At 39.0% G+C, this 19,269-nt stretch overlaps 2 long non-coding RNA genes across 2 annotated transcripts; one reads left to right on the top strand and one right to left on the bottom strand.

Moving 5' to 3' along the window:
* Positions 1-2,422: 2,422 nt before the first annotated feature.
* LOC148654637 (uncharacterized) lies at positions 2,423-3,461 on the bottom strand. Its single transcript, XR_015941397.1, has 3 exons — positions 3,286-3,461; positions 3,060-3,149; positions 2,423-2,578 (listed from the first exon to the last, which is right to left on the bottom strand). It is a non-coding gene; the product is annotated as an uncharacterized LOC148654637 (long non-coding RNA).
* A 1,434-nt stretch (positions 3,462-4,895) lies between these two features.
* Positions 4,896-5,542, top strand: LOC148654636 (uncharacterized). Its single transcript, XR_015941396.1, has 3 exons — positions 4,896-5,023; positions 5,108-5,221; positions 5,330-5,542. It is a non-coding gene; the product is annotated as an uncharacterized LOC148654636 (long non-coding RNA).
* Positions 5,543-19,269: the final 13,727 nt, after the last annotated feature.

Genomic DNA, 19,269 nt, shown 5'->3' with positions numbered 1-19,269 from the left:
CTGAAGTTTCGAATAAACTTTCTATAGAAGTTGGCAAAGCCAAGAAACCGTTGTATGTGTTTAAGGTTCTTGGGTGTAGGCCAATCAGTAATTGCGGAGACTTTACTTGAGTCCATTTCTACCCCTTCTGGAGAGATGATGTAACCTAAAAAGTGAATCCTAGAAGCATTAAAAGTGCACTTCTCCAGTTTGACATAAAGTTCATTCTTTATGAGTCGGGAGAGTACTTCTCTGACATGGAGAACATGATCCTGGAAGGTATTGGAGAAAATTAGAATGTCATCAAGGTATACCAAGACAAACCTTTGTAGCAGATCACGAAAAATATCGTTAATAAAGGTTTGAAACACTGCCGGGGCATTTACCAAACCAAAAGGCATGACCAAATACTCATAATGTCCATGGGTTGTCATAAATGCCGTCTTCCACTCGTCCCCTTCCCGAATACGGATTAAATTATAGGCCCCCCGTAGATCCAGTTTGGTGAAGATCTTGGCCCCATGCACGGACTCAAGTGCTGCCGGAATTAGGGGCAAAGGGTACCGGTTTTTAATAGTGATCTCATTAAGGCCACGATAATCAATACAGGGACGGAGCCCACCATCCTTCTTTTCCACAAAAAAGAAACTGGCACAAGCAGGTGAAGTAGATGGGCGTATAATTCCAGCCTTTAGAGAATCTTGTATATATACTTTCAGGGCCTCGGATTCCGTATTGGAGAGCGGAAATATACGACCCTTAGGAGGAATAGATCCTGGCAAAAGGTCGATGGCACAGTCATAAGGTCGGTGGGGTGGGAGAGCCAAGGCCTCTTGCTCATTAAAGGCTTCCTGTAGATCAGAATATTGGGGGGGTATCGTAGGAACGCCAGAAGGGGACGTTTCCATGAGTGCAACTCTTACAGGCAGACGACAGCAACTACCAATACATTGGGGTCCCCAAGTTAAAATTTCTCTAAGGGACCATGAAATGGTAGGGTCATGCTGTTGGAGCCAGGGAAAGCCTAGTACAAGGGGATGTGATGGGGTCTTGAGGAGATAAAACCAGATATCTTCAACATGTGTGGCGCCAATTTGCAATCTTATTAAGTCAGTTTGCCATCTTATAAGTCCTGGAGACACTGGGGAACCATCAATAGATTGTACACGAAGAGGAGGAGTCACCTGGGTCAGGGGCAGATTCCAAGCTTGAGCTAAGGAGGCGTCGATGAAGTTCCCCGCTGCCCCCGAGTCAATAAAAGCAAGAAGTGGGGTCTGTTTATTACCCCAAAACAATGTAGACATAATAGAAAATCCTGAGGAAAACTTAGAGGATTGAGTTAACTCACTCACCACAGGATCTTGAGCAGTTGGGAGGCGCCTCAAAGACGAACATAAGGCAGGGCAGTCAGCTTTAAAGTGTCCTAATTTTCCACAGTACATACAGCGGCCCTCTCGTCTGCGTCTCTCTCTTTCTTCTGGAGTTAACCGGGCGTGGGCAATTTCCATAGGTTGTTCCGAGTCTAGTGTGTTGGTAGGTGGTGGCCGAAGAACCTCTTGTATCTGTGTCTGAGATCTTTCTCTATTCCTCTGACGAAGTCTAAAGTCTAACTTCAACACCTGGGAAATTACTTCCTCCAAAGTTCTGCCCGACTGTAGCATAGTTACCAGGTGATCCATTATTTCTTCACATAATCCTTGCAGGAAAAGAAAAATTAGGACCTCATTATCCCAGTGAGTCTCTGCTGCTGCTACTTGAAAGTCTATGGCATAATCCTGTGCAGACCTGCAGCCCTGGCGGATAGCTGAGAGGCGGTAGGCGGAGTCTTGTCCAGCTGAGAAATGGCAAAAAAAACCCTTTAATTTCTCTAAAAAGAGATCATAGTCCTGTACCTCAGGAGCCCCGCGATCTAGTAAGGCAGTAGCCCATTCCAGAGCACGGCAAGTTAACAGAGAAACTACGAAGGCAATCTTGTCTTGAGGAGAAAAAAAAGTTACCGGATTGAGCCTGAAAACCAGCGCACACTGTGCCAAGAAGCCTCGACATTTCGTAGGGTTGCCGTCAAACCTGTCAGGGGGTGTAAGTGGAAGAGGTCGAGGAGCAGGTGTAGAAGCTGGCGGGGGCGGAGCCGAAGTGGCAGCTCCAGCGTTACTTTCACTATTACTGGTAGGCGGCATTGCCGACAGGTGCGCTGAAAACTGTTGTACTGAAGCCTGTAACTGGAGTAAAGCTTGCCAGTGCTGATCCAAAACTGAGCGAAATTCCTCTTGCTCCGCTGGGTCCATGTTAAATGGCTCAGTATTCTGTTACGGATTCGGCCAGTGAAACCGAAACCAAGTAGTGAACCCACTTGCGGGAGCCGACAGAGACAAATCGTGATCCAAATACCGTGCCCACCTTTGATACTAACTGTGCAATATACCGCACTCCCGAGTCTCCACATCACCAAGCACCAAGTCTCTAATTGTGTTATTATTTTGCTCCAAAGGCTTGACACATTTGGTTTTTGGCAGAGTATTAACAGCCATCTTCGATGCAGTCAGCACCTTAGGGTCCGACGTTTCCGCCACATTTGTTTCGCCGTTTGTCGATACAGGTGCTGTGTAAATAAATAAAAGACTTTTTAATACCACACCCATGCTCCATATCTCAAAATCAGAAAACTACACTGTGATAAGAATAAAAGACTTTTCAACACAACAATCAATGAAATTTAAACAGTAAAAATCAGAAAACTATGATAACTATGATCAAAATGCCACACATGTGGCGCATCCTTACACAAAGGGCTGCGGGTGAATGGAACAAGTTACCCGGACATGTTGTTACACCGGTTTCCTTTAAGACTGTGATGACGCTACTGGGTCAAGCGGCATGGTTAACGGCATATAGACCCCTGGCACAGACCAGTCGCTTTTAACTTTAAAAGCTAAGCAGTTTTAAAATAAGGCTTTTTAACACTCCCGAACAGAAAACTACACGAACTAGGATCTTTCAGCGAATTAACATTCTAACAAAAGAAGTAACATTTGCCATAAGTGGATCATAACACATCTTGACCACGCTTAAATTATATTAACCTTTGATTGTTGATTTCAGATGTTTTAAGCTCGTTGACCCCGTTAACATGTTGGCTCGGCATCGCAGTTTATTTTTTGAAGGTTTGGGTTCTGCACAGAGAGGGAAAATACCATTAGTGAAAGAACTCAACACCGCAAATTACCAAAAAATACAAAAACGGTGGGGATTTTTATTATAGACACGTTTAAATGGGCATGCTAAAAGAATGTTTTATATAATACCGACCTCTTCTCCCAGGCGATCTGATAATATGCTCCACACCCTCTGGTATGACTTGAACATCTGCATGTGTCTCCACAAGGTTTTGCGGTGGTATTGTAAACCCCAAACAAGGTTTTTTAAACATGTAGCGACTTGTCCCTTCGCCTGCGTCTGTGGAATAGACACATGCGTGTATTGGTGTGGAGAAAGTACCCCTGTGTCTTTAAGACTCACATGGTCGTAAAGCTATTCAAAACATTGTCGTAATTACTCACCAGTGTTGGGTTGCGCCGTAACTGGTCTTTTTACAGCTGTGGTTTTTGGGGCTAATGGAAATGAATGGATACACACAGTCACGACCACATTACAGAACAACTCCCTGGTAATTCCATTATAAATTATTCAATATTGCCTAGTATACAAATATTATACAAGGTTTTGCAACTATAGCTAACATGAGACATGCACCATGACGTCGTAATTTTCTCACAATAAGACAAATATACATACTGCTGAAATTCGTCTATCAAATCGAACAGTGTTCAGTCTGTAAATAGACTATCTTCAGACTGTTGTAATTGATCGGCGTGATCCATTCTGACGAGTTAGGCAATAACGCGAGACTGTAAGAATTGGAATCCAGCCAAAACTTCGCCTGTTACACCGCTGGTACTTATATCCCAAACCGATAAACATTCTCTTCTAAGAAACACACATGGCCCCCCATAAAACCATTAATCTTAGGTATCATTGGGCGTGCACGTACTGGTCTGTAGAATTTATTTTAAGAAACATTTTAGAAAACGATTTAGACCGTTATAATGTTAAAATCTATATTATTTTAAGACATACAACGGTGTCTAAATTTCATAGCGGTTAAAACGTACCTCGGTGTCTGTGATTGATTCACCAACAGACCGCTAAGAATATTATTAAGCAAAATGTTTTTTATTAACGGTATCGCTATAAGAAAATGTATCTATTCTTTATAGCGACGTGTTCACAAACCAAGATTGACATTTTGAGGTTTTATTTTTTTGCGATGCGATGTTAAGAACATTTTTGTGTGAAATACATGTGGTGATTATAAATTAGAAAACTTTACATGAATATAAAATGTTTATAAACTTTCCCTGAGATCAATTTTAGCCCCCCTCCCCCCTACTCTGCATTCCAGAGCCTTTAACTAACCCCCCACCGTCTCCAAAATATCTCTAATACGTGATTTTAAAACTTTAAGACAAATCCGTTAAAGTATAAAGAACAACACCCCATCATTTGTTGCCTGTTAATACCTTAAAGACTTTTACTCTTGCGGTGTGTGGAAATTTATCTCAAACTTTTGAAAAAAGCTGTCGCGAATGTGTTATTAAAAATAAACTGTGTCTTATTACATTATTTTAAAAACTTTAAGACTAACCCCGTGTGTTTAAAATTTATTTTCTGGGCAAACACATCATTTGTGTTTGTGTTGTGTGTTAATACTTTTAAACTTTAAAACTTATAAACTGATAAGTGAATACTTTTCGCTCTCGATAAAACGATGGGGGGGGGGGGGTCGTTCTAAAGCAACACAGCCAATTGAAAAATGTCTTGTGTTATGTAGGTGTGGTTACCATTGCCGCGTATTCTTAAACGCTCCGGCTTGACAGGGTCGCAGCGCGTCCCTGGAGCTGTCAGACACCGCCCGTTGTTGCGAGCTGCGAAGATGGCTTCTTTGTGTGGAGAAACATCGGGGTCCACTGCTCTACAAAGTGAAGAGGTAGGCGACTAAAATATTTTTTCTGATCGTGTAGTTGTATCGGCGCTTAGCGTATGTCATTTTAATACTTGGTCTTCTTTTTAGCAAAACCCGACCGTGCCCTTTGCGCCGTGTGACAGCGGCGAGCGTGTGAGTTCAGATGGGGTACCAGATATTGAAGAACTGCCGGGTGCTAGCAATGATACCTCGCTACAAATGGTAAATATTAACGAAATACCTTATCTCAAAAGTGCGTTAAATGCTCGATATTTTAGGTACAAAGCGTGTCTATTTTGTTAAGCCTTCCTTTTCTTTTTCCTTTATTAGAATAAAGAGGAGGTCGACGGGTCAATCTTCAGACTACCAGCACAACTGAATGTTTCGTGTCTATGCTTGTGTGTTCGGCCAAATGTTAATAAAGCTGATGCCCAACCAGGTTTAGCTAACGATGTCCCTAATGAGCCCAATGTTATGGCCCAGATTGTGAAAGCAGTAGTTTATTGCATCTTCAAACACTGTTTAAAGGGCGTCCTGGTTGATGACTGCCCGACCTGTTTGATTGACCATCCCGGTCAGCGGGGTCACACATGCCTGTCTGTCGCTATAATGTTGCCTGTCAGTCTCTCAGTTTAGCCCGAATTTTATCGGCTGTTCTGTACACTGCCAGGTGTCTGGGTTCGTACACCATTACAAATGACACTGAGCGGGGCATAAAACAGTTGCTGGTAAACATAATTGACGACCGCTCCCCATACGAGCATGTACACACCATACTTGAACAGCTGGATGAAAAATTAGTAGACGTGACTTTTGATGCGTTGCAAAAGAAACACTATTCTTATTTTTACAGATGCAAAAAAAAAAGATCTACAGTATGTAAAATGTGAATACAGCTTTCACTCTGTTTTACAGACCCGGGTGGTCCATCGTCCGAAGAATGAAGAATTTCGAATGTATACGCCTGAATTCTTGCTAAGAGTGCTTTACACACTTCTCTCTACAAAGCTTGATATGCAAAACAAAGAGTCGAATGCTAATGTCCTTAAATTTGTTAAAGAGATAGATGTGTATGTCAAGAACTTGAGTGAAATTATTGCAGATCTGATGTTTTCAGATCAGAAACGGAAGCCTGGGGGGTTCTACAGTGTGTATTCCAAAATACAGCTTGTTTTGCACAGAACCTGTGGTAACACAATCCCGCTGATTACGCAGGCAACTTTTTTTGCTCTGCTACTGGGATCGCCCAGTGTGGTTCGCATGGCTTTAGACATGGGGAGCGGAAGGGGGTTATGAATGCTTTTTCAGATGCCTCAAATCAATGTTGGGGTGGTGGTTACGCGTGCTGAACTAATTTTCCGCACCAACATTTAATTGTTGAATGCAAACAGGAGCCGGTAACGCATGTGTACTGCAATGTTTCTGTGTTTGAAACCCCCACTGTTAAAAATAAAGTGGTTCACATTTCACATACTCGCAAACTGGAGTCTGTAACTTGTGTAAAAAGTGATGCTGCGCTGTTTCTGTGTTTGAAAACCCACTGTTGAAATAAAGCAGTTCACATTTCACATACTTGCAAACAGGAGTCTGTAGCTTGTGTAAAAAGTGTGCTGCGCTGTTTCTGTGTTTGAAAACCCACTGTTGAAATAAAGCGGTTCACATTTCACATGGTGTTTGTCCTGCGAGTTCTTTCCGTGAGACTTTAAGCAGTCAGTGTGTGTGTGCTTACAACCCTGATGCTTTTGAGACACGGCTTGTGTAGCGTATAAGCAGCCTGGCCGGACAACCACTCGGCCACCCGGCCGCGGCTGGCGCCGCTCACACCCCGGGATCTCGCAGCCCTCACCAGACTCCCCACACCGCCGTAACTACCCGATTCCCTAGGGTTATAATAGAGCGCACTCAACCCCGCTGCAGCCATGGTCCCCTTCCAAACCAATACACACTTTCACACACCTAAAGCGAGGGATGCGCCGCCTTGGGGCTTTGGGACCCTGAGGCTCTGGACTGACCTGCCGGGAGGGAAGGCGGGAGTTCCAACCCTTAACGACACACCATTGGCTCCTGAGGGGGCGGGACATGGACACATAACAACATGCCATTGGCTGGCAAGGGGGCGGGACATCCACCCACCGCTGACTCCCATTGGCTGGAAAAAGGGGGGCGTGGTACCTGTCAAAAGTTTGACGAATGGTGTCGCTTTATACTACTATTACTATCTCACAGCTCTGGGGCCCTTTGTTCAGTTCCGGTCCTGGGTAATATCTGTGTGGTTTGTATGTTCTCCCAGTGTTTACTTTGATTTCTTCTGGGTGCTTCAGTTTCCTCCCACTGTCCAAAGATGTACTGGCTGTGTAATTGTCTTCTAGGAAAATCGGCCCTGGTGTGAGTGTGTGCATGTTTGTGTGAGATAGACTTGCATCCTGGGAGTATCACTCCTTGTCCTTGTTGCTTGCTTAGATAGACTCCGGCTCCCCCACGACCTTTTACTGGCTAAAGCAGCTAAAAAATGGATGAATGGACAGCACCTTTTTGTCTCCATCACTATACTGTGGCATTAGGACCCACATAGACAGCAGGGTGAGCACCCCCTGCTGGCCCCACTAACACCTCTTCCAGTAGCAAGCTTAGTTTTTCCCAGGAGGTCTCCCATTCAGGTACTGACCAGGCTCCCACCTGCTTAACTTCAGGGGGTTGCTAGTTGTGAGTTGCAGGGTGATTTGGTTGCTGGCGTACACCATACCATATACTCTACCATTGTGTTACATTCTATCCTGAAAACCTCTCATGAAGTTAACACGTTATTTCTGTTAATATTTTCCATGATTTTATCTATTTTTTTTTTTTTTTTAAACCTTAGACATTTATTTGATACATTAGTGCATTTCAGGATCAGATTTACAGGTTTTGTCCATTAGATGGCAGCATTAACTAATCAGGTAAGTTTTATCAAGAGTCTAGCTCCTGACCTGTACAGCAGACAGTAGTTATTGAACGAGTACATAAATCACTTCATGTTAATTACTACCAGCTTTAATTTACCCAGTGAAGAAAATTACCTTTTATTGAAAGTATAGTAGCTAACAGCTATCAGACAATGCAATGCTGATATTTTAGTAATGTCAGATCATTTGCTTAGTAGCTGAACACCAGTTCTTTTTTCAGAAATAAGAATATTTTTCAAAGGCAGCCAACATGCAACATTGCTAAAGCATGCCTTTGAAGCTAAAATAGACATTTGCAATGTCAAAATGTGACATCAGGGTTTATTTTATTAGACTTTCATATCTTTAGATTGATAAAGATAAATTATTTTTATATGTTCAGGTGGGTAGCTGCGTCAGCATGCATTGGCTGCAAAGGAACAAGTAATAGGTTTATTCCATGCTGAAAAAAAAGAAGAAAGAAAACAACGATTTGGCCATGGAGCCTGGAGTTGTGAATTATTTTTATATTATTTATATTATTACAAGGATATTCTTATTTATGTTACTTTCATTGAAAGTAATTAAAGTAATTACTTTTAGCTATATGATTACAAAAATAAGTACTATAGAAATGTTAAAACTCTTCTACAGGACAAACAAGTGTATGCCTAACCTGATGAAAATGATCTACTAGACATTTAGATATTCTGTAGGATATACAGTATTCACCCCCCTTGGACTTTTTCACATTTTATTGTGTTACAGCATGGAACCATGATGTATTTAACTGAGAATATCTGCCACTCATCAACATGAAATACTATATAATGTCAAAGTGAAAAAAAAATCCAGACATTTTACTAAATTAAAAATAAAAAACAGAAAATAATTGAATGCATAAGTATTCACCCCCTTGCTTTGACACACCGAATTACCTCTGAAGTAACCAACTCTCTTCTCCAAGCCACATAACTTGACTGGAGTCCACCTGTGTGCAGTTGAGGTGTTTCATATGATTTCAGAATAAATACACCTGTGTCTGGGAGCTTCCCCACTTAGTTAGTGCATTTCCAAGGAAACACTACACCATGAAGACCAAGAAAACATTTCAAGCATATCTGAGACAAGGTTCTTAAAAAAATACCAGTCAGGGCAAGGATATAATAAAATTTTCAAGGCACTGAATAAACCTCAAAACACAGTGGTCCATCATTAAAAAGGTGAGAAAATATGGAACAACTGTGAATCAGCCCAAAACTGACCGTCCTTCAAAACTGAGTGTCCAGGCAAGAAGAGCCTTAGTAAGGGAGGCCACCAAGTGGCCTCCATGAAGAGATGGAAGAAACTCTGCATGTCAAAACAACAATAGCACACACACTTCATAAATCTCGCTTGTACAGAAGTGTGGTAAGAAGAAAGCCATTTTGAAAAAAACTCATATCACATCTCGGCTGGAGTTTGCCCAAAGGCATGTGAGAGACTCAACAATTTGGAGGAAGATTCGATGGTCTGGTGAGACCAAAATTGAACCTCATGTTTGGCGCATACCTAACAGCACATCACCGTGATAACACCATCCCTACAGTGAAGCATGGTGGTGGCAGACGATCCCCATCCAACTTGATGGAGCTTGAACACTTTTGCCGAGAAGAATGGGCAAAAATCCCAGTGTCAATGCTGATAGAGACTTACCCAAAGAGACTCACAGCTGTAATTGCTGCCAAAGGTAATTTAATACCAAGTATTAAATCTGGGGGTGAATACATAAGCATTCAATTATTTTCTGTTTTTAATTTTTAATTTAATTTAGTAAAATGTCTGGATTTTTTTCACTTTGACATTATAGAGTACTTTGTGTTGATGAGTGGCAAAAATTCTCAGGTAAATACATCATGGTTCCATGCTGTAACACAATAAAATGTGAAAAAGTCCAAGGGGGGTGAATACTTTTGCAAGGCACTGTAGACCCTATAGTTAATCTGTTAAATTATTCTGTAATCTTTTTATATTTATATATTTATATATTTTATATATTATATTTTAATATAAGAGTGGGTTAAATAATTGCACCTGAAATAAAGAATATCAACATATAAAATGGTAATTAAAGCTTTGATAAAAAAACTATATTGCTGTTTAATGTCTACTAGAGAACACAGAAAGTGCTTCCAATAAGATTAAAAAATGTTAACTCTATAATATTGAGTCATCTGTTTATGTTAATCTCCTGATATTTAATATATCAACCAATATATATTGATTTTCAGTTCATTATGCCTGCAACCTGCAGCTAATTGACTAATCAGTAATTTTTCCATCACAAGTAAATATTTACTGCAACATTTTACCACATCTTCAGGTTTCAGAAATCATTAGAGGAGTGTGGCAGGTCCTCCTTAGCCAATAACATGGCATTGAGGCAACTACACACAAAATCCCCCCTTTAAATACAGTGAAATACAGAACCAGGGCTGAGGTTGGACCATCTCTGACATTAACACTAACTTGATCTTGATGTTGGCATTCCCATTTCCCCTTAAGCATGAAACTTGTAATCTATTCAACCAGTTCATTATGTTGACATTGGGCACTTCCCAAACAAGTATGATTAACACCCTTGTCACAGCAGCATTTAGTTTACATTTATTATTTCGCCTTACAAGACTAATAAGCCCCTTCCACCATAGGCACTGTGTTACCACAAGGATTCAGCGGTCTATGTCAACAGCAGAACAGACAACCCTTGCTGAATGCTTTTATAGTGGAGTTTTGTATTCAACTGGAGTTGATTCCTTTCATAACCTTGTGCTGATTTGGAAATGTAGCTCTATGTCACTGCAGTAACCCTAGCATGCCCTCTACTGGCCTAAACCACAAAAAAAACCTCCAAATCTACAAGTTCCCTCAGAAGGAAAGTTAGATCTGCTGTCAGTTTTGATTGACATGTTCTAATCATTTATAAACCAGTTTCTCAAGAAAGTGTGAAATTTGTGTATATGATTCACATGGAACATTCAAATCAGATACTTCTACATAAGCAGAATGTATGTCTCCATTAATAGACCAGAGACATGAAATTTGTATGCATAGACTGATGAATAAAACATTGTATGCAGACCACAAGGAGTTTCGACCAATCAAAATGCAAATGCCACACAATTATGCAACTAATATAATTGCACAGCTGTTCAGAAAAACACTTATGTACAGTATTTCTGATGTATTCTCATTATATAAAATTACTAACAACAATAGTCTACCTATCTGTACATAAAACTAAGTGGTCTATACTAAGTATATTTTTATAATGTGTCTGTTAACACTTTCATGGCACATGATGCCTGATTGTGTAGTCGTTGGAATATGGTGAATTCCTCAGATGATCTTGATTCATTAGTGTCTTCACATTGCAACGTTCTTGGCACCAACATTTCTATAGTCCATTCCCTCTCTACAGTAACTCTCATTGTGGCTCAGTGTCATTGCAAATGGTTTAAATCCATCAGAGCTACAGTACGTGTTTTCGATGCATGCACACATCATTGCTGTATTCTGCAAAAAAAATCATGAACGCACATTTCCTAAAATGCTAATGTAGTGACACTTTATTCATTTTATTCTCAGGAAATAAAAGAAAAGTTCACAAGCAGACAAGAACTCCAATACTTTCTCTGGGCATAACAAAACATTTCATAATATATTCATAAGAAATGAATGGATGAGATCCTACTAAGTAGCAAACAAACCATGGCCTTGTGTCTATCAGTTCTTATGTTCTTTAGGAAACCTTATGATTAAGTCATACGTCTGATATTTTCTCAATGGTATCTGGAGAATTCTTGCATTTGCAGAAATGTCTGAAAACAGCAGTTTATTATTACAGAAATGCCACCTTCTAATAATAACAGAAGTGAGAAGGGAAACTAGAACAGATGGGAAGTGAAAATGATTACATATAACACATGCTTGCTAGTGAGCAGTTACCAATATGAACCTGCAAATGATATGCTTGTGTCAGTGCAGTGATTTTCCCATACACACCACACGAATGCTTAATTACACATGCATGTATCTATAAATGGATCTGTGAATGTGAGTCAGGAGGCATTATGCATATTTTACAGCCCTGCTAGCAGACTTTAGTCTCCATTGATGCTAATGTGTGAATGTATTTTTAGATTGCTTCACGATTACCTGAGTGGGTGAGATGACACATAGCCACCACCAGACAGGTTGATAATTGAAAAAGAACACACCAAGTTTTCTGGCGACTGAGATGTCTCGTCACCAATAGTCTGGTGTCTATTTTTTCATTTTATATAATCAATCTGAACACTCTCAGAGGAGACACTTTTGGTACAATACAGAAAAAAACTGTCATCTTACTGTGCCAGAATGGTGTGGCATTCCCTCAGATCTGTAATGGGAATTCCGTGTTTTTTGCATTTCTATTCCTTCTTAATAAACTTGGAAAATCACACATGGCTTACTAGATGTGCATTTATTTTGTATCTGTCATTAATCCATCCATCAATTTTTTAGCTCTTTTATACATTATAGGGTTGCAGGGGAACCAGAGCCAATCCCAGCAAGCAATGGGCACAAGGTGGGACACACCCTGCATGGGGTTCCAGTCCATCACAGCACATCACAAATTACATTTCTACATTTTTAAAGATACTTGAAACTTAACATTCTTAATGGATAACACAGCTCTACAGTGATTAATTCATTATTTGAAACCATTTTATTACTTCCTCTTACTCTACCCAATAAAAATACTGCTAATTAACTAAGCTTTTTAATTAGACTGCCCTATAAAAAAAAACGTCTCTTTAAAACTGTTTTGTTCACAGGAAATTGAATTCTGTACTCTGAAAAGCTAATGGCTAATTAGCAGCTTTCAGCAAAGGATCTAGTGGTGTTTCATTAAAAGCTCTCCAATGTCCATTTTCAGTGGTTGCACGAGGAGTCAAATAAAAGCAGGTGCTATATCTTTCCACTTCTGCAGGATGGCACATCTGAAACTAATTAAATTATATTTTCACATGACGTGGGTCTCCCATTCTTAAACATTACTGTAAGAAGATAAACAGGCTTGCCCCTATGATGCACATAACATTGATAAACAAGATTAATTAATTAATTGCTTATACTTATCTAGCGCTTTTCTAGATACTCCACTCAAAGCGCTTTAGAGGTAATGGGGACTCCCCTCCACCACCACCAATGTGCAGCATCCACCTGGATGATGCGACGGCAGCCATAGTGCACCAGAACGCTTACCACACATCAGCTATCAGTGGGGAGGAGAGCAGAGTAATGAAGCCAATTCATAGATGGGGATTATTAGTAGGTCATGATTGGTAAGGGCCAATGGGAAATTTGGCCAGGACGCCTGGGTTATACCCCTACTCTTTTCGAGAAACGCCCTGGGATTTTTAATGACCATAGAGAGTCAGGACCTCGGTTTTACGTCTCATCCGAAGGACAGTGCCTGTTTACAGTATAGTTTCCCCGTCACTATACTGGGGCATTAGGACCCACATGGACCACAGGGTGAGCACCCCCTGCTGGCCCCACTAACACCTCTTCCAGCAGCAACCTTAGTTTTTCCCCATGAGGTCTCCCATCCAGGTACTGACCAGACTCACACCTTCTTAGCTTCAGTGGGTTGCCAGTTGTGAGTTGCAGGGTGATATGGCTGCTAGCCATAGATAAGATATAAGTAGTAAAATCAGCCCGAAGATCTCTAGTAGATTGTTTTGGATTACTGAGCACTTGAGTCTAGCGATATGGCAGGTCAAAGACTGACATCTACCTTTCTTAAGCATGCATATAAGACTTCCAACATTTGGAATTGCTGCCTGTATGTGTTGCAAAGCTTATTTTCATTAAACAAATTCATTAAAAATATTCAGAATTTCATAGTCCTCTACTGTATGTTCTGTTTTATATTGATGACAGAGTTCCTAATTGTGTGGGTCAGAAACAAAGTCCAGCCTGTCTTTTCAATGTTTCCTGGTGAGAATCAGATCATTATCAGATCGCATAGCTCTGGTACTGTCTTTGTGATGTCAGTTACATGCTGCTTGAATGTGAAACACACACCAGTGGCTTTCTGGAAGGCAGCATGTGGATTATGGAGATTGAGCATGATGAGGTATAATAATAAGTGAAAGAAATGGTTTATTTTGGCCTTCAAGTGCATTGCGTTCAAAAGCCAAATCAACAATTTTGTTTTCTTTTGAAAAGTCAAGCATTATTTAAAAATATGTAATAAATACCTTTTGCAGAAAATAAATATTTGGAAATGTTTAAGTTTGATTTCAATGATAATCTAAACAAATAATATACAATGTTACCAATATGTTATGGCAAAATAGTATGCTATAAAATGTTTATTGATGTTAGAAAACAAATCTATATATAATGCCAGTTTTTATTAACATTGATACTCATGTATATCAAACTATTCATGAAAAAAAACAACTTCATAGAAAGCAATTGCAGAATAAAAGTTATGAAATAGATTACATGTCTAGTCTAATTAAGATTTTTCTTCTTGAATCCCAGTCACAGCTGGCAAATGGCTCAACCTAGACTCTGAGTAAGTACCTATAATTTTCTGTGCTTGGCTAGTTTACAGATTTGTCCTGAAGCTTTTTAATTAAAATATTCAGAACATGTATTTTCATCTTTATTTTTTAGGTGTATGTAACAATGTAACTCTGATACAAAGAATTAATCATATTTGTCCTGGGAACCAGCAGAAATTGATAAGCCTGCATGAAACTATTTTCATAATTTAAATTTTGATGTACAGATACGATGCTTAATATATGACATAGACTAACACAGTGAGGTAGGAAAGTCCTCAAACACATAAAACATTTGTACACTTTTAAGCAATATGTGTATATGCAATGTCTTACAATATGCCCTCTTCCCATGATGTCATGTTTTGTTGAAATACAAATTATATATTCACATTTGATTTAGTTTTGTTTTTAAATGTGAGTATTTTAATCATAACTTGAAAACATAAACTAAAATATGCTAATTGCAAGCAGCGCGGAAAATTAGGGAAACACATTAGTTTAAGAACACTAAATTGAGAACATCTTTAACAGAAGGATTAACTAAATTTGGAACAAGTTACACAGCCATATCATTAAAGCCAATAACCTGACTTCTTTTATAAACCATCTCGATGGCACTGTAGCATAAATGAAATACTAGCAATTACTACATACTAACAATGTAAATATACAAATTACTACAAATAACTATACACTATCTTCTGACTTAGATGGGGTGGATGGCTTCTTCTTTTTTTAACCCTAAGCCTTGTCATAGTATATCTGGACTATGACTAATGGCTGAGTTGCAAGATATTTGTACAGTTGCGTTTTTGTTCACGACTGTTTAAACAGCTATTTATATAATATTTTACTTTACCTTTGTAACTGAAATCAATGCAAATTCCTTTCTGATTTCTAATGCCTTTTTTCCCCACTTAGTTTTGTGCAATGACTCGGTTTTCTATTGCTATTTTGTGGTTTTTCCACATCATTTTTCTCCCAATGGCTTTATGAATTTTCAATAAGGAATTTGACATCTTTAATAAGGTGGCATAGTTGAAAAGATTGTAAAAGTTGACAAGAATTGGGTAATAGAAAATAGGTTATGTACTGTTCGATGGCAGAGAAACAAAATACAAGATCAACGAACATGCAAACTAAAGACATTCGAAATATTACAAAGAGGTCATGGGTGGTAAACTAAAATAATCTAGTCCTTCTCAGATTCATTAGAATCATTAATTAATTCAAACTTTTAAATTTAGGAATTCCTTTCTTTCATCATTCTTAATTTTCTTACTTGTCTGATATACAAAACAAGATCTGAACAGTTCATTCTGTTTTTTGTTTAAATCTGAACATAAAGACAATTATAACTATTCAAATGTATTGTGATACTATAAATATTGTTCTAGTAAATGGGCAGCCGAGTATCAGATAATTATCAGCTTCTTTGCAGTTTCCATCTTGACTGCCTTATTTTGAAATTTAAGAACAACGTATGTAGTTTTTCTGTAGTTAAGAAACTATCAACTGGGTCTTGAGAATATAAAGAGGGCAATAGGTACGTATGATCAAAAGGAGTCCTAGTATTTTGCCCAGGTTAATTAACTTCAGTGTTAAATCATTAATACAGCCATATGCATGAACACTTTGGAGTATTATGTAAATATGCAGAAATACTCCCAAAGTGATGTGGCTATTCCTTGTGAGATTACTAAGGCGGCCTACATACTGTAGGAATGGACCACAGCAGAAATAAAGGAACAGACATTCAGAAAGAGCAATAAACAACAGAAAGGATGACAGATATCATAATAAGGAACAAGTTATAGGTTTATTCCATGCTGAAAAAAGAAGAAAGAGAACACAACGTTTCGCCTTCACACACCTGAAGAAGGCTCCACGGCCGAAACGTTGTGTTCCCTTTCTTCTTTTTTTCAGCATGGAATAAACCTATTACTTGTTCCTTTGCAGCCTACGCATGCTGACGCTACCCACCTGAACTACAGATATCATAATGATCATCAGAAGCCTGCTGTAAGCCAGCCCCTATTTGCAATCAGACCTGAAACCAGATTCTATTCAGGTAATCTGAACACTAAATAAGTACCTTGACTGGTTATGTATTATTACATAAGAAAGCTTCGTTTTCTTATTTATGTTGGGAAATTCTGATATATCTAAGACTATAATTTCAAGCTTAAAAATATCTCTCCTCTTTCAGTTATGTGATATCATAGGAAAACTGGTTCCTATTCATTTTTGAGCATCTGTTTTAGACAGGGAGACTTAGTCCTGGGTAGGATCAATATAGTTTGCTAGATTGTAAATTCGCTCTTCAATCTGTTAAGGTGTTTTGCTGACGTTAGAATATTAAGGTAGCATTATGGTATTTTCTAGGTCTTCTGGACTCTAAAACTCGCTGACCTATAAATATCTGTGTACAGTGTAGCTGTTGTGTGTTGTGTAATTTTATGTTTAACTTATTGTTAATGCTGTGCCAGACAAAAGTGAACATGTGACATGTAACACTTGAATATCCCTCACTTTAGGTGGTGAAATTATGAATCTTTGTCATTTTCTTGCATAGCAAGAATTTGATTGGATAACGTCTTTCTTTTATCAAATCAACACCCCCAGGTTTGTAACAATATCAGCTTGGTAATAAAACTAATATAAAGATGAATACTCTCCTATATAGCAGATAATCTTATTTTACTGTTTGACGTCTTCATTCAGATATTTAAGATGAATATGATATGAATCATAGCAGAAAAATATTTTATTAATTACAATATAAGATACGACAAAAAACAATGTTTCAAATGTGAGGACTGGAAACACACTGTCAGGACAGCGCCTAGGATGTATCAGACCACAGATAGTAGTGAGGAGAATCTTTCTTTTTGCACAATGTGCACAGCAGGAGTCCCGTAATCCACAGGAATCTCAAGGAATAAGAGCAAGGTTCTGACATTAAATACACTTTCAGGTAGGTGTGGCTGGCTAACTATTGCCCACCTCTACTGTAACTTCCTATGTATACACTAATTAGTTATGTATGTAATTATTATGTAGTTATCATTTAGCCATCTGATGTAATCCTCCTACCCTCCTATATTACATTACATCAGACATCATCCCATAATACTACCACTCTCGTCTTCCTTATCTTCATCACATGAATGGCCAAATAAGGAAGTTAGTATGACAACCCCAGGACCAAGGATGCTGACCTGTATGAGTGATATAGTAATACCCCCTCCTAGAGGTTTTAATGAGCCCACTTTCTACCAGCTCTTATCTATATGTTGTGATACAGCCATCCACTATGTTCCTTCAATCAAGGTCAACTTAAATCTTCTAAACCTTCTCACAGGAATGGGTGAAAAATACAGTGAGAGTATTTCACCTTTCATGTAACTTTCATATTATTTGAAGTTTATTTAGAAGCAATACAGAAGAAGGAAAGGCATGGTGCTGGATATAACAGTGAAACAATGACAACCAGAAATCAATACTAGTTTCAATGTAACGGTTAGATTACATGTGCAGTTATTAGAAAGCATACTACCACAACTTTCAGTCCCTTCACAAATGAAAATAGGGAATTCATCCATCTTATTCATTTTAAGCCTATTTCAAACTGAGACTGTGAGTGTCTAAATGAATGTATTCAGGAGTGGAATTCTATTTTACGATCTATAAATAGTACTGTATGCCCCCTAGAATCTTAAATACTTGAAGAAAATACCTCTTAAATCACCTTTGTTCTATACTGAAAAGATGTTGATCCCTTTCCTTTTCTGTATGACAGTCCCCTGAGACAAGAATCATTCTTGTTGCTTTTGTTTGAAATCTTTCTAAGACTATAAATCCATTTTTGTATTTTTGTGTCCAAAACTGAACAGAATATTCTTAAGGAGATCTGACTATTTTTTTTTATTTGTTATTTTAAAACATAACTTGCCTTTAAATTTTAATTCCACACCCTTTACTAAATACCTAAGTATTCTATATGCTGTTTTATTGCTTTCCCACATGTGTTGATAAGGACATTCAAAAACTGCCTTAAAACACATAGCCCTTTCATGACAAGAGAAATTTGCCAGCAATTCGTGTATCTTCTCAAACTTTGTGTAAGCCTTTTTGTAATTCCTCGTCACTCTTTCTATTTGGCACTCCTGCAATTTTGTATTTACTGTAGTTTTTAAAATGGAATTAGTTTGCCAACTACAGTATATTGTAATGTAAAGATAACAACAAAGGAGAATAGTTCAGTTGGGTAGCTGCTTCAGCATGTGTAGGCTGCAAAGGAACAAGTAATTGTTCCTCCTGGGAAAAACTAAGGTTACTGCTGGAAGAGGTGTTAGTGGGGCCAGCAGGGGGCGCTCACCCTGCGGTCCATGTGGGTCGTAATGCCCCAGTATAGTGACGGGGACACTATACTGTAAACAGGCGCCGTCCTTCAGATGAGATGTAAAAAAAACGAGGTCCTGACTCTCTGTGGTCATTAAAATTCCCAAGGCGTTTCTCGAAAAGAGTAGGGATGTAACCCTGGCGTCCTGGCCAAATTCCCATTGGCCCTTACCAAACATGGCCTCCTAATCATCAACACCTATGAATTGGCTTCATTACTCTGCTCTCCTCCCCACTGATAGGTGATGTGTGGTGAGCGTTCTGGCGCACTACTGTATGGCTGCTGTCGCATCATCCAGGTGGATGCTGCACATTGTTGGTGAACTTGAACTTGAAC

Source organism: Lepisosteus platostomus, chromosome 9 (assembly GCF_059453375.1).
Source record: "Lepisosteus platostomus isolate fLepPlt1 chromosome 9, fLepPlt1.hap1, whole genome shotgun sequence".
In the NCBI taxonomy this organism is placed as follows: Eukaryota; Metazoa; Chordata; class Actinopteri; order Semionotiformes; family Lepisosteidae; genus Lepisosteus; species Lepisosteus platostomus.
The sequence above is the reverse complement of the archived record's forward strand: the minus strand, read 5'-3'. Positions and strand labels throughout refer to the sequence as shown.